The sequence below is a fragment of the Lissotriton helveticus genome, chromosome 8, assembly GCF_964261635.1.
Source record: "Lissotriton helveticus chromosome 8, aLisHel1.1, whole genome shotgun sequence".
NCBI lineage: Eukaryota > Metazoa > Chordata > Amphibia > Caudata > Salamandridae > Lissotriton > Lissotriton helveticus.
In genome coordinates, this window is record NC_136069.1 from 600,662,031 (window position 1) to 600,674,291 (window position 12,261).

A 12,261-nucleotide genomic window follows, 5' to 3' on the forward strand; every position below is an offset into this window, starting at 1 on the left:
GGTATACAACAGCATGGCCAGGGAGGGTCTTTGGAAACTCGTCCGCCACTATGGTGTGCCAGATAAACTTTTAAGAATCATCAGGAATTCTTTCGAGGGAATTACCTGCAAGATAGTCCATGGAGGACATCTCATGGAAGTCTTTAATGGGAGGACTGGAGTCTGCCAGGGTTGTTTGTTCTCACCTTTTCTCTTCCTACTGGCCATAGACTGGGTCATGAAGATATCAACAACAAGGAAAAGAAATGGGATCCAGTGGACTCCTTGGACACAGCTCGATGACCTGGACTTTGCAGACAATCTGGCCCTACTCTCCCATACCCATCTGCAGATCAAGAAAAGATCGACAAAGTGGCAGCGACATCAGCACACCTTGACCTCAACATCCACAAGGGAAAAACTAAGATCCTGAAGGCTAACACGACCAGCACAACTGAAGTCACTCTTGCAGGTGATGCACTGGAAGAGTCTGGAGCCTTCACCTACCTGGACAGTGTCAAAGAATAGCAGGGCGGTGCAGATGCTGACATCACGGCAAGAATAGGCAAAGCAAGGGCTGCCTTTATTTAGCTAAAGAAGATCTGGAGCTCCATATGCCTAATGCTGCAAACCAAGATCAGGTTCTTTAATACCAATGTAAACTCCGTTCTTCTGTATGGAGCAGAAGCTTGGAGGACAACAGTGACCACCAGCAACAAATCCGGACCTTTCTCAACACCTCTCTGAGAAAAATCCTCCAAATTTGCTGGCCAAACACCATCAGCAACAACGACCTATAGCAGCAGACTTTCCAACTCCCTGCTCATGAAGAAATCATGAAAACACATTTTGGCTGGATAGGTCACAGGCAAGACCACACCAAACACCACAAGACAAGCCCTCACCCTGAACCCTCAAGAGAAAAAGAAAAGAGGAAGGCCAAGAAAAACCTAGCATTGAGGCCTCAAGGCTGACTGCAAGGAGATGGGTTACACCTGGAGTCAGATTGAATAAAAAGCCCCGGACAGAGATGACTGGAGCGTCCTGGTTGATCTTCTACAGCCCAGGAGGGGAATAGGCATAAGTAAGTAAATGGCGGCACCAATTTCTCACAATCCCGTATTACAAAACTGGTTGTAATGGGGCCTTATGTCTTTGCAAGTATGGAGTTTAAATGACACTAAGCAACCTCTGAGGTATCTCCAATCGCTTCTAGGTTGAATTCAGGATGAAGTTGAAAACTCCAAGAAATATGGGCAGGATTGTGGTTACTTTTCGGAAATTGCTGTGTCCTACTCTTTGGTCAAGAACTTGTGATCCTTCTCTGCACTTGGTTTGTTGAAGTCACTAAGGTGTCGTAGAATATCTTTGGGAGTACAGGATTATGAAACTCTGGAACAGCTTCTGCGATAACAAAAGCACGTTAGCTTTGGTTCAGGAACTCCTTAAAACTGAACAGCTAAAGCGGACTTTCAATGAAGACTGAAATTTTCTTTGGAGGGGTTAAAGAATTTCAGATCTCTACATCTGGCTAGACCTTAAGTTTCATGGTTTTAGAACCTTCTATAAATGTTTTTTTCTATCTATTCCTGTGGTGTGAAGTGGCCTTGATGATGTGTAGCACTTTTCAAAACTCGAATTAAAAAAATGATCTATAAGTCATTGTGCAACTTTGGCAAATATACACTAGAGCTGACTGGCTTGTACTACAAAGACACAACTCATTTTGACTGGACGTCCATTTTGCCCATTAGACAATTATAGCCAGAATCCCATTAATCAGCATCTAGTATCCTAATCTGCTGATGGGCTCTATAGTGAAATCAAAAAAGTAATTTTGATTTAGTGTAGGACACCAAGCTGTCAGCTCAAGTTTTACACATCAACTGCAAACTTGTCTATTTTACAGTCAACATAAACTTAGAGGCATTTTTCAAGTTAAATAATTTCTCTTCACTGAGTATTAATAAGCAACCTCTGCACAAATTCCTTTCTAGCCTTACCATTAGTTTCTAAGATCCAACTGTTCTTTGATATTCAAACCCATCAATCTTCTGGGATACCCAATCCCGACCAGATTTTGAGAACCGGTAAAGGTGTAATGCTTTGATTAGTCTCTGCCATGTTCCTCACCTGTCAGGCTTCAAGCAAGGCCAATGGCCTTAAGTACAGTATGGTCTACCTGACAGAATATCTTGCGCTGCAGGCAGACTCGATTGGTGATTCCACATGATTTAGGCTGCCACCTCATGCAGGAAGCCTTGAGAGAGCCCAACATCATATCCCCACACCTAGCATACTGGACTCTGTTGATTCCTAATGCCCACCAATTCATGAATTGCTAGGGTTGGGATTCACCAATATACTAATGGCAATCCTCTTTGATCAAGTTTGTATGGCTGTGACTTCCGTTTGCTTTAGAGGATGAATGTGGTGCTTGATTCAAGGTGTGGTTGGATGTAGTTTGACTGTAGTGTCTTTTCCCCAGCCCTGTTTGTAATATGTTCACAAGCAGTGGGTATTGGGGTGGGTGGCATCTACATAAGGTCCCTAATGTCACCAAACCGTATGCCCACCAGGTACTCATCCCCCCCTTCACCTGACCACATTTGACCACTTCCAAATATACGACTAAATGAAGCTACTAGATTTAAGATTATCAAGCTTTACATCTAATGGCGTGGCAGTGTTGTTATTTTTGAAAGATAGTATAGAAAATTAATAGTTTTATACAGATTTGTTTATTTGTCTATTTTATGTTTTAATTGATATTGCTTTAATGAACAAATTAATAAACTTTACACTACATTATCACGTGCTACACTGTGTGTGCTCACTTCATTGCTTAAATGCTTACAGATGTTTGAAAAGTTTTGTATTTCTCCAATCTCAATCTACAGCGTGGTTGCAAAATAGCGGCCCGTATAGGGCATGCTGCAGGGCGGTGACGTGGGACGAGGTAGGGGCAGGTTGGGGGGTAATAAACACCGGAATACGGATGAATGCGGGTAAGTAGACATTTAAAGTAATTTCAAGGTGCGACACCAGTAGCGGCAAATTTCGTTGCGCGCGCTGCAATGCAACGAAATTTGTTTGATTGATTTAAATGTCTACTTACCTGCATTCATCTGTATTCCGGTGTTTACTAGCTCTCACCCTGGCCCTCCCCCGCCCCACGTCACCGCCCAGCAGCACGCCCTATACGGGCCGCTACTGGTGTCGCACCTTGAAATTACTTTGCAACTTTTCCATTCAACCTGTCCCCTTCGCAAACTGTCTCAGCCCCATCCAACCAATCGAAACACACCCTGGATTGAGGTTGATACCTCTTAAGATCTCAAAAGGTACGTATTCTATAAGAACATGCCATATTTTCTTTTCATTTTCTGTTAAAGGACCTATAACAAGCAAAATTGGACATTGCAAACAAAACAACTTGTCCTTACTCTCTTCTTTCAAATCCGAGATCTTTCAACCCAGGTAGTTTCATCTGCCAATTGCCTAAAATAAATCACATAAGTCAGTCCATCAATTGCACCTTGCTGATTATCACACAATGCTTCCTCAGCAGAATATTCCAAGTCAGGTCGTCCAAATGTCATAAATGTTAGTAGGAAAGAAACACGTCTCCAAACAAGCATCTGATTTCATAAATAAAGGAGTTGCTCATGTCAATGGAGATCCAGTAAGACAACCACACAGTTAACCCACCTTTTCTTAAATTTGACAAAGCTCTGATATCTGGAAAAAGAGAGTCAGGCAGGTATACCCAGAAGAAGACCCAGCCAAAGTTCCAATACATGAAACAAAAATCAGGCACAACCACGAGCAAGAAGAGGGGGAAGAAGGCAAGAAATATGTTGTGACTCATTACTTGTAAATGCCCTAATATATGTATCATACAGGAAATGACATCACAGGAAAAGACTCTACTGTGTTTTGCAATGGGAACCTCTGGTAAACGTCTCTGAACAGACCACCCCGAGTTTGCAAGTTAGACATCCTTTCCCCTGTGTGAACATCACAGTCCCACTGCCACCTTTCCACCCCGTTGTTCCACATGGCTCACCGAACCAGCCTCTGGGTGATCTCCAGTGTGAAAACACCAGTGCTGTCCAGGCTATGAGAACACTTAATCACGAGCTGAGTGGGATGTCCAGCAAAAAACTGCTTAACTGAATGAGAAGTGCACTGTATTCCCTCTAATGCTTGCAAACTCTGGTAAGGTCTTGGCACAAATGTAACACGGTACTTGACAATCACTAATAGAGTGCAAACTTTGACTTCACCTTTAGGTGCAAGCATGCTTAGTTTAGATATATATTGAATAATGTCTTGTCACCAGCCAGAGATGTGAACAGTTCCACCATCCAATGCAGATGTTACTTCTGAATCTATAGGTCAACCTTCAAATCACTCATTAGGGCCAGACAAAAATCTTCACACAATCTGTAATGCTATTTTTTACAGGTACAGTGGGCACTTTGCACCTGGTCTAGTCCATCTTTGAGAAGTCTTGGGTGAGAAATTGCGTTCAAACCCATAAAAATATTTTTCTTAACTTTTGGAACCATGGTTTTTTACCTTTGCTTGGAGTAAGTCTCCCTAATGGAGTCTCACTCACTCACTGTAAGCTTCCTAAAATACGTTCTGCTATTCAGAAAAGTTAAGATACTTTGCACAGTTATGCACACGTGCCAGTTGGGTGAGGGAGGCTTATACGTTTCTTCAGGTGCATGATACAGGCCCCCACAACCCCTGCCATGCGGGGGGGCCGAGCTGCAAAGGGGGCCCTCAGCACTCAGCATTACTCAGGCCTGAGAGCTCCTGATTAAATCTGGAGCAGGGGCCCCTCTGTGTACCTTGCAGGGGGGCCCCCTCAACTTTCGTTACGCCACTGCATTTGTTATGGCTTGCTGAAGTCTTATATTTGAATTTGGAATCAGAAAGAAATGCACCCCTTCTTTTTTGGATGAATTGTAAAATCTGTAATGTTTAAACTGTTGCTACACTTTGGATAAAGTATACATGGCATGAGGTATGGAGACACCTGACATGCCCACCAAACCTTGGGTATGAAGCATTTTTCAGGTCGCCAAAGCTGGATTCGCAGAATCGGGCAATTTGCGACCAGAAAAATGCATTTTGGTATGTATCATCCCCAAATTGAGATTTAGTAACAGGTTACCGAATCGCAGTTCGGAATTGCGAATACATACTGATTCGGTATTAGGATGGGGTGTGTTTAGAGCATCTCTTTCTAATACTGAATCGAAGTGGTATGTAAGAATGCTCAGCGACCGAAAAGCGGTCGCTAAACATTTGAAATTTACCACCTACTTTAAATAGGTGGTAACCTATTACCCTTTATGAATGTTTGTAAAAACGTTTTTTAACAGCAGGCAGTGGTCCCACTTTTAATTTTTCGTTTTTAAGAAAAATGTGCAGCATTTAAAAAAATATATATTGCTTTATATATATATATATATATATATATATATATATATATATATATATATTTATATATATTTAAAAGCAATGACAGACATGGTGGTCTGCTCACTCCTGCAGGCCACCATTCCTGTAATTTTAGCGATTCTTAATGGGTTGCAATTTGACTGACCCAACCGAAGCAATCATTTTTTAGGAAAGAGACCCCAAGAACAAGATACAGAAACCAATTGAGAGGAAGTTACCAGAATACAGATTCTGTACCCATTATTTACAGACCAGTCATCAACAGTATTGGAGGGCCAGAACCCCATTCCCACTTTCAACGTCTCCCATGTGGAGGTTGACCAGGTCACCCAGGATCTTCTTACTAAAGTAGTTTCTTTTGTGCCTAGCACGATCGCAGATAAATCCAAATTTACGAAAGATCTTCAATTCTTCTTTCGAAGGATAAGACTTAGAAAAGATTTCATGGAAACTGACAGCATTACTGCTACTGGAGAAGTGTGGCTCAGGGGTTAGAGGCAGCAGACCCGGAAGCTGAGATCGGTCCTGGACCAGGGTTCAATTCCCCGCCTCGGCGGGTCTTGGGCTAAAAATTCCACGGACTCGATAATTCTCGCTCCGGTGCCTCCTCGACTCACGGGTTCACACTCTGCGACTCTGGGCAATAGCTTGCTTAATCTCCACAACGGCCCCTCGCGGCGGGATGCCTGACTTTCACCTTGTGGATACCCTGCTATCTCACAGGGGAATACCAGGAAGGGTTCCCTAAGCAAGCGCCGGGAAACCCACGGGTAGCTGTGCGCTATATAAGCTCAACTACATTTACATTTACATTTACTAATGTCTAAGGTCTGAAACCGCACCCCGACACTGGTCCAGTTAGGACCAGAGGTTGAAATGATAGAAATGTTTGAAATGGCAGTGAACTGCAAAATTCAACAGCTCTTGAGGTTTGTACCCAAACCTCCATCCAACTTGGCAGCACAAGAGAACACAGCCCTTAAAACAATCAGCGAGTAATGGTTAAACTGTGCGACAAAGGAGGGGGTAATCCTCCTGGATATGGAGGAATGTAAAAATAAAATGAAATCTATGCTGGATATGTACCTGACCATTACTGCAAGATCAGGGGGGATCCCCCCCAAAAATCTCCATTAGAAGAGGCGGCGCACAAGGAGATCACCTGCAGCCAAGAGTTTGAATTCCTTAACCGCATACAAACCAGGCTACCCCTTATTTATGGTGTCCCTAAAATCCATAAGGATATATTAAATCCCCCATTGTTTTCACCATTGGGTCGACAATAGAGTCTTTATTGAAATACATTGAGACCTTCCTCAAGCCATTAGTGTGTGCTTTGCCAGCAAACGTTAAGGATACAGACCACATGATCTCTAAATTGAAAGGGATTCCATTTGATACACATACTGAGATATTAGTTACCGTGGACATTGAATCCTTTTATATGAACATACCACAGCAACAGCCATTGGAAGCCTTGAGGACTACACTTGACAGAGTAGGTGAAAATGAACATAACAACTTCATCCTGCAATACCTCGCCATTGTTCTTGGGAATTTTTTATTTGATGGGACACTCTACCAATAAACCGAAGGGGTAAACATGGGAGCCACCTGTGCCCCCAGTGTGGTGAACCTCTATATGGGCATCTTTGAGGATAGAATGTAGATCAATGGGGCAGATACATCGACTATATATTCTTTATATGGAGAGGGGAGGAGGAATTGGAAGGCTTCCTACTTTGGATCAACCTCTGTAACCTCCACATGAGATTCACTCCCAAAAAGAGCAGAGAGAAGGTTGAGTGTGATGACATCTGGATTTCCCATCAGAACCAGCACTTTCAAGTTCCCCTTTTCACCAAACCCACTGCAAGAAATACCTTGCTACATTTTGAAAGCTACCACCCACGCTCTCAGAAACAATGCATTCCATTCAGCCAGTTCCTGTGACTCCGCAGGAATTGTACAAACATGCAGGACTTCATTTACAATTCAGAAGTATTGACGAACAAAGTACTGTCCAGAGACTATTCCAAAAGTCCTGTGAGGGACTCTTTCAAGACAGCAAAGTACTACAATAAGGATTCGATGTTCCTGCTGAAAATGAACAACAATGAAGACAAACTGGTATGTGTGGTTCGACACTCTAAACCAGATTTGTTTTCATCTCCCCACTTCTCTAGAACTGTTGCCTGGCCTTTCTCCTTTTGCTCAGGATAGATTGGTGTTTACTGTGCCGGATAGGCTGTACCTTGATGTTCCCCGTTTGTTCATTATTTTTTGCAATCCAGAATCCCTAGATAGCCTGAGGTTTTATTTTTTCCTACATGCTTTCCAACTTTTGACGCCTGCTGTTTACCCTTCTCGGATACATTTTATTTTTTCATTTTCTTTCTTTATCTCCTTCTTTCAGGTTCTGTTTGTTTCACCCCATTATTCGCCCTTCCCTGAATTTGTTTACCCACTTTTATTATTTTTTAAGATCGGGCTACTTTGTTTGAGGTTTACATTTGCGTTTTCATTTTGTTTCCTCATCTCAAGATGGTGCTTGCTTGCGCGATTGGTATCTTGATTAAATCACGAGGGACCTCTCCCAGTATAGCCTCTGCTTGGTTAGCAGTATAGAGTCTTTTTCCACAGATGGAACTTATTAGCCCCTCGCCCCCCCCCCCTATTTAGAGGTTGCTTTTACCGCGTTCTGTTGCTTGTCCATTGCCACTTGATCCTCCATTGGGGTTAAACACTGCCCTAAGAGTCTCCTCACTCTGACATAAGTGTCTTTTTGTATCTCCGCTGACCTCATACCCTCTGGTTTCATTTAGACCGTTTGATCCCTTGGTTTCTTCAACTCATCATAATATATTTCTTTTTGAGTGGTTTATCCCAGTCGCGGTATTTAGACTCTCTCTGGGTTTGTGAGATGCTGCTTCCTCTAACTATCCTTGCTTTCCAAAATTTTGTGGTTTACCCCAGCTCCACGCTTACTGCACTCACTCTATCTTAGCTTACTTCTCTTCCTGGCTCTATTTGTGGTCCCATCGTGCCTACGATCTGAGACTCTTCTAGTCTTTGAAACTTGAGCGCTCACACTTTATTTATTGCCGGAGGGAGCGCCCCATTTTGGTAGTTCCATGCCTATTGCCCGCATTCCCAGTCATCACTGGTTTTACCCTCCCAGCATATTTTGCCCCTCCAAGTAACCTTATGTTTCCCCTGGTTAAGGGGTCTTTGTTTTGGCCACTTGTAGTCCCAGTTAACACTGATGTTAAATTGTGTAATTGTGTCTTTAAATAATTCACTCGGACCCTCCTGTTGGTCTTTTTGTTTCTGACCTTACCTTGATTTAGTCAGTGAATCTCTTTTTCAGACAGACTTGAACCACCACTCTGCATGTCCTTCCCATTGATGGTGGGCAGCCTCTTTGAGTCACCCGTACCCCTGTAAGCAAACTGTTTTAATTGACTCTGGGCTCTTAACTCCTTCACATCCATCCATGGTCTATATCCTGTTGAGAGACATTTTCTTCTGCTTGCTCCGGCCTTCCTTTGGCTACCAGACACTTTATTTTAACTTTTTCTCATCACCAGTCAGGTCGCTTTACCTCCTGGCTGTGACTGGGACCTCATTGCTAATGTTTATGCATTTCTACTTGACAGCCATTGCCGGTATCACAGGTAGAGAAAAGATTTATCCCTCACTCATGTGAACCCTTAGAAGATCTTCATCCTGCCGTGACAACCCACTTAGAATTTTACTACCATTGATTTATGATTATGAGGAAGCTGTCATCATAGTAAGTGAACTCCCCTTATTCGTGATTAGCCATTTCCTCACTGGTTGTCAGGTACGTGTTTTGTTTTACACATATTTCTTTGCACGGATGTTTCACAAAGGATGGCAATATGGGGAATTATGGTTGTGTCATACTGCAAATACTGAGTTCATGGGCACCCTACTCATTCTGTCTGACTCATGAGACACTTGTCTGAATGTAATTTATCTCAGGTTTAGATGTTGGCATATATATTTTTATGTCGTCTCTCTGTTTTAATATTGTTTCTTTTGGTCGTTGATCGTTCCTGTTTCATGGTTTCAGACTTTCACCATTTTCGGAGACAGGCCCATCCTCCTCCTGACCTGCATGGCTGCTGCAATTAATTCTGCCCATCATTCGGCATCGTGAAGAAGATGGTCCACATCTGTGCTTCACCGAAACGCACGGCAGTGCAAATTTCAACCTGGATTCTAACCAGGGTTTGTATTTAAAAAATATATAGTAAGAGCCTGATTAGAGCACCCACCTGACTGTGAAGTCCATGCCGTGCTGGAATTTGGGGTGCAAGCAGACAGGTTTGGCACAAGTTTTGCCTCCCTGAATGCATCCCCATGGCGGCAGGGAGATGGGGCCCCCTTTGTTTCATTAGGACCCACCGGAATAAGGAAGCACTTGAGCCCCAGGCTTCCACCTGTTTTGTGTGCACAGAAGGGAGTTGCAAGTTGGATTTGGTCCACCTCAAGGAGGGAACCTCTGTTGGAGCTGGATATGTTCCACCTGCTACTTTTCCTTCCACTTCCGGAATGGCCACTAAAGTACGACCACAATCTCGTACTTCTGCCAATTCCACCAGCTGTCTCTCAAGTTGCAGCCGGCTTCGGCAGCAATGCAACATTGTAGAGCCCTATGCAAGGACTGTGACTTACTGTTTATACTGTCAAAACAGTTACTGTAGCAGGGGAGAGTGACTTGAATATTCATTGTAACCTTATCATTGCTCACCGCTGTCCTCCCCAAAACCCATAGGGTTTTTATTTTAGTTTTTTTGGCCCAGGTTTTTTGCTTGTTTTATAGCTAGTCACGTTGACCTACAGCTCGGGAGAAAAAAAAACACAAAAGAAAAAACTTTCTTGTTAGAACTATTTTCAAATTCATTGCAATAATAAGCTGATCCTTTTTGCTAACTTTTGCCTTACAGGTACTTGTAGTAATATATAAAATCGAAGGGTAAAGGAGAAGGTAAGACCATGGTAAGTCTCATGAAGTAGTCAATATTAATATATAAATACTATTGTTCCTTTCCATACTCCAAATGTTATTTTTTTTTTAATGTAATACACTCAATTACATCACATTCAATATACATTAAATTAACATATAGGTATTCAAACAAAATGCTTTTATTTGGTGTTGTTCAGATGGTAGTAACAGGAAAGCTACTAATAAATGCTCACATTTATCACACCTCAGGGTCCGGGTTTGCTAATATTTTATTCATCATCAAACACTGGGGGAAAACACAAATCAAACGGATTGGAGAAAAATCCATGCTAATACTGTGCTTGTTCAACAGTGAGTTACACTTTAATTTGTAAAGCTCTTCCTAATAACTAACTACATTCCTTACCTAAACCAGTAGATTTCATCACAGGTCATAAACCACGCTAGGCCACATAATAATGTATCTACTGTAGGTAGTATGTAGTATATATACTCCATATTTAAAAAAAATTGAGTTTCTGACCTACAATTAAAAGTTAGGACTGTCAGAAGGTAACAGTTCATTACATTTATGGGCAATCTGTGTTTAAAAGTTAACTTAGTATCATCATATTCAGTCCGTCCTGTACTGTTTCTTAAATATATGGCGTAATGACCTCAAATGGTGTTTTCTCCATGATGGAAAATAATTGCAAGGCAAGTGAAAGTGCATTCAGATATGGAAATTTGAGTAGCAGTGACATCTGTAATTACAGTATAAATCTTTGTATTATCTGGAGCACTTCTTTCTATCATTGCACATAATTACTTATTCACTATAGTTAAGGAAAAGTGTTGAGACACCTTGGCATCGACAATTAGAACAAATGTTAGAGTGCACAGTTTGATATATCATATTTTTTAAATGATATTGATCTACAATTACAAATAGGTAGGTATACAAATCTTTCAAGTGTTGTGACTGTTGGGAAATCATTTAGGCATTGGAAACATTCATGTTCCCAATAGTAGCTTTTAGCAAAAAGATCTGAATGTGGTTACTACTATTACAAGAATAGCCATATAAAATTCCTGGGCATCCTGGTCCTCATTTATTGAGAAACAAAGTTACTATAAAAATCCACTATATCTCTGACACCACTTGTAGACTGGCTCAATTGTTTGTTGAACTTAAGTAGGGAATACACATTAGTTACAGTCTCACAAAAAGGCTTATCTGTGTATACCCAAAGGAAGTGTTTCACTAAATGTAAATATAAAAGCAAATTAACAATCACTTTACTATAGCAGTTAATTCTATTTGTACTAGTCATTTTTTACACGGTTCAACATTTTCCAAAGTCTCATAAGTTCTAAAGCTTTCTTTCCTTTTCATATATGTTAGGTTTACATACCACTGGATATTCACCAAGTTAAGGAGTATATATCTGTCTTAAATGATTATATTCGCATACACAAGAAGGGTCTATAATACATAGTCCTAGTAAAGTCTTCACATGTGATAAAGTAGCATATGCCATATCCTCTTTAAAAACGGTTGAGCCTATGTTAATTAATGCGCAATCCAAGCTTAAACCTTGAGATTTATGTATTGTATTAGCCTAAGCTAAATATAAAGGGAATTGCTCTCTTCAAATATGTAAGCCTTTCATTAATAAAAAAACTTGTCTTTGCTCTAGCAATGTGTTTGAGGTCATTAATATTGTCAAATTGAACAATGTCAAATTCAATCTCATCATTACTTTTGTAATGTATAAACTTTACTCTATGTCCCTTAGCTCCATTTACAAGTAACACAGCTATTT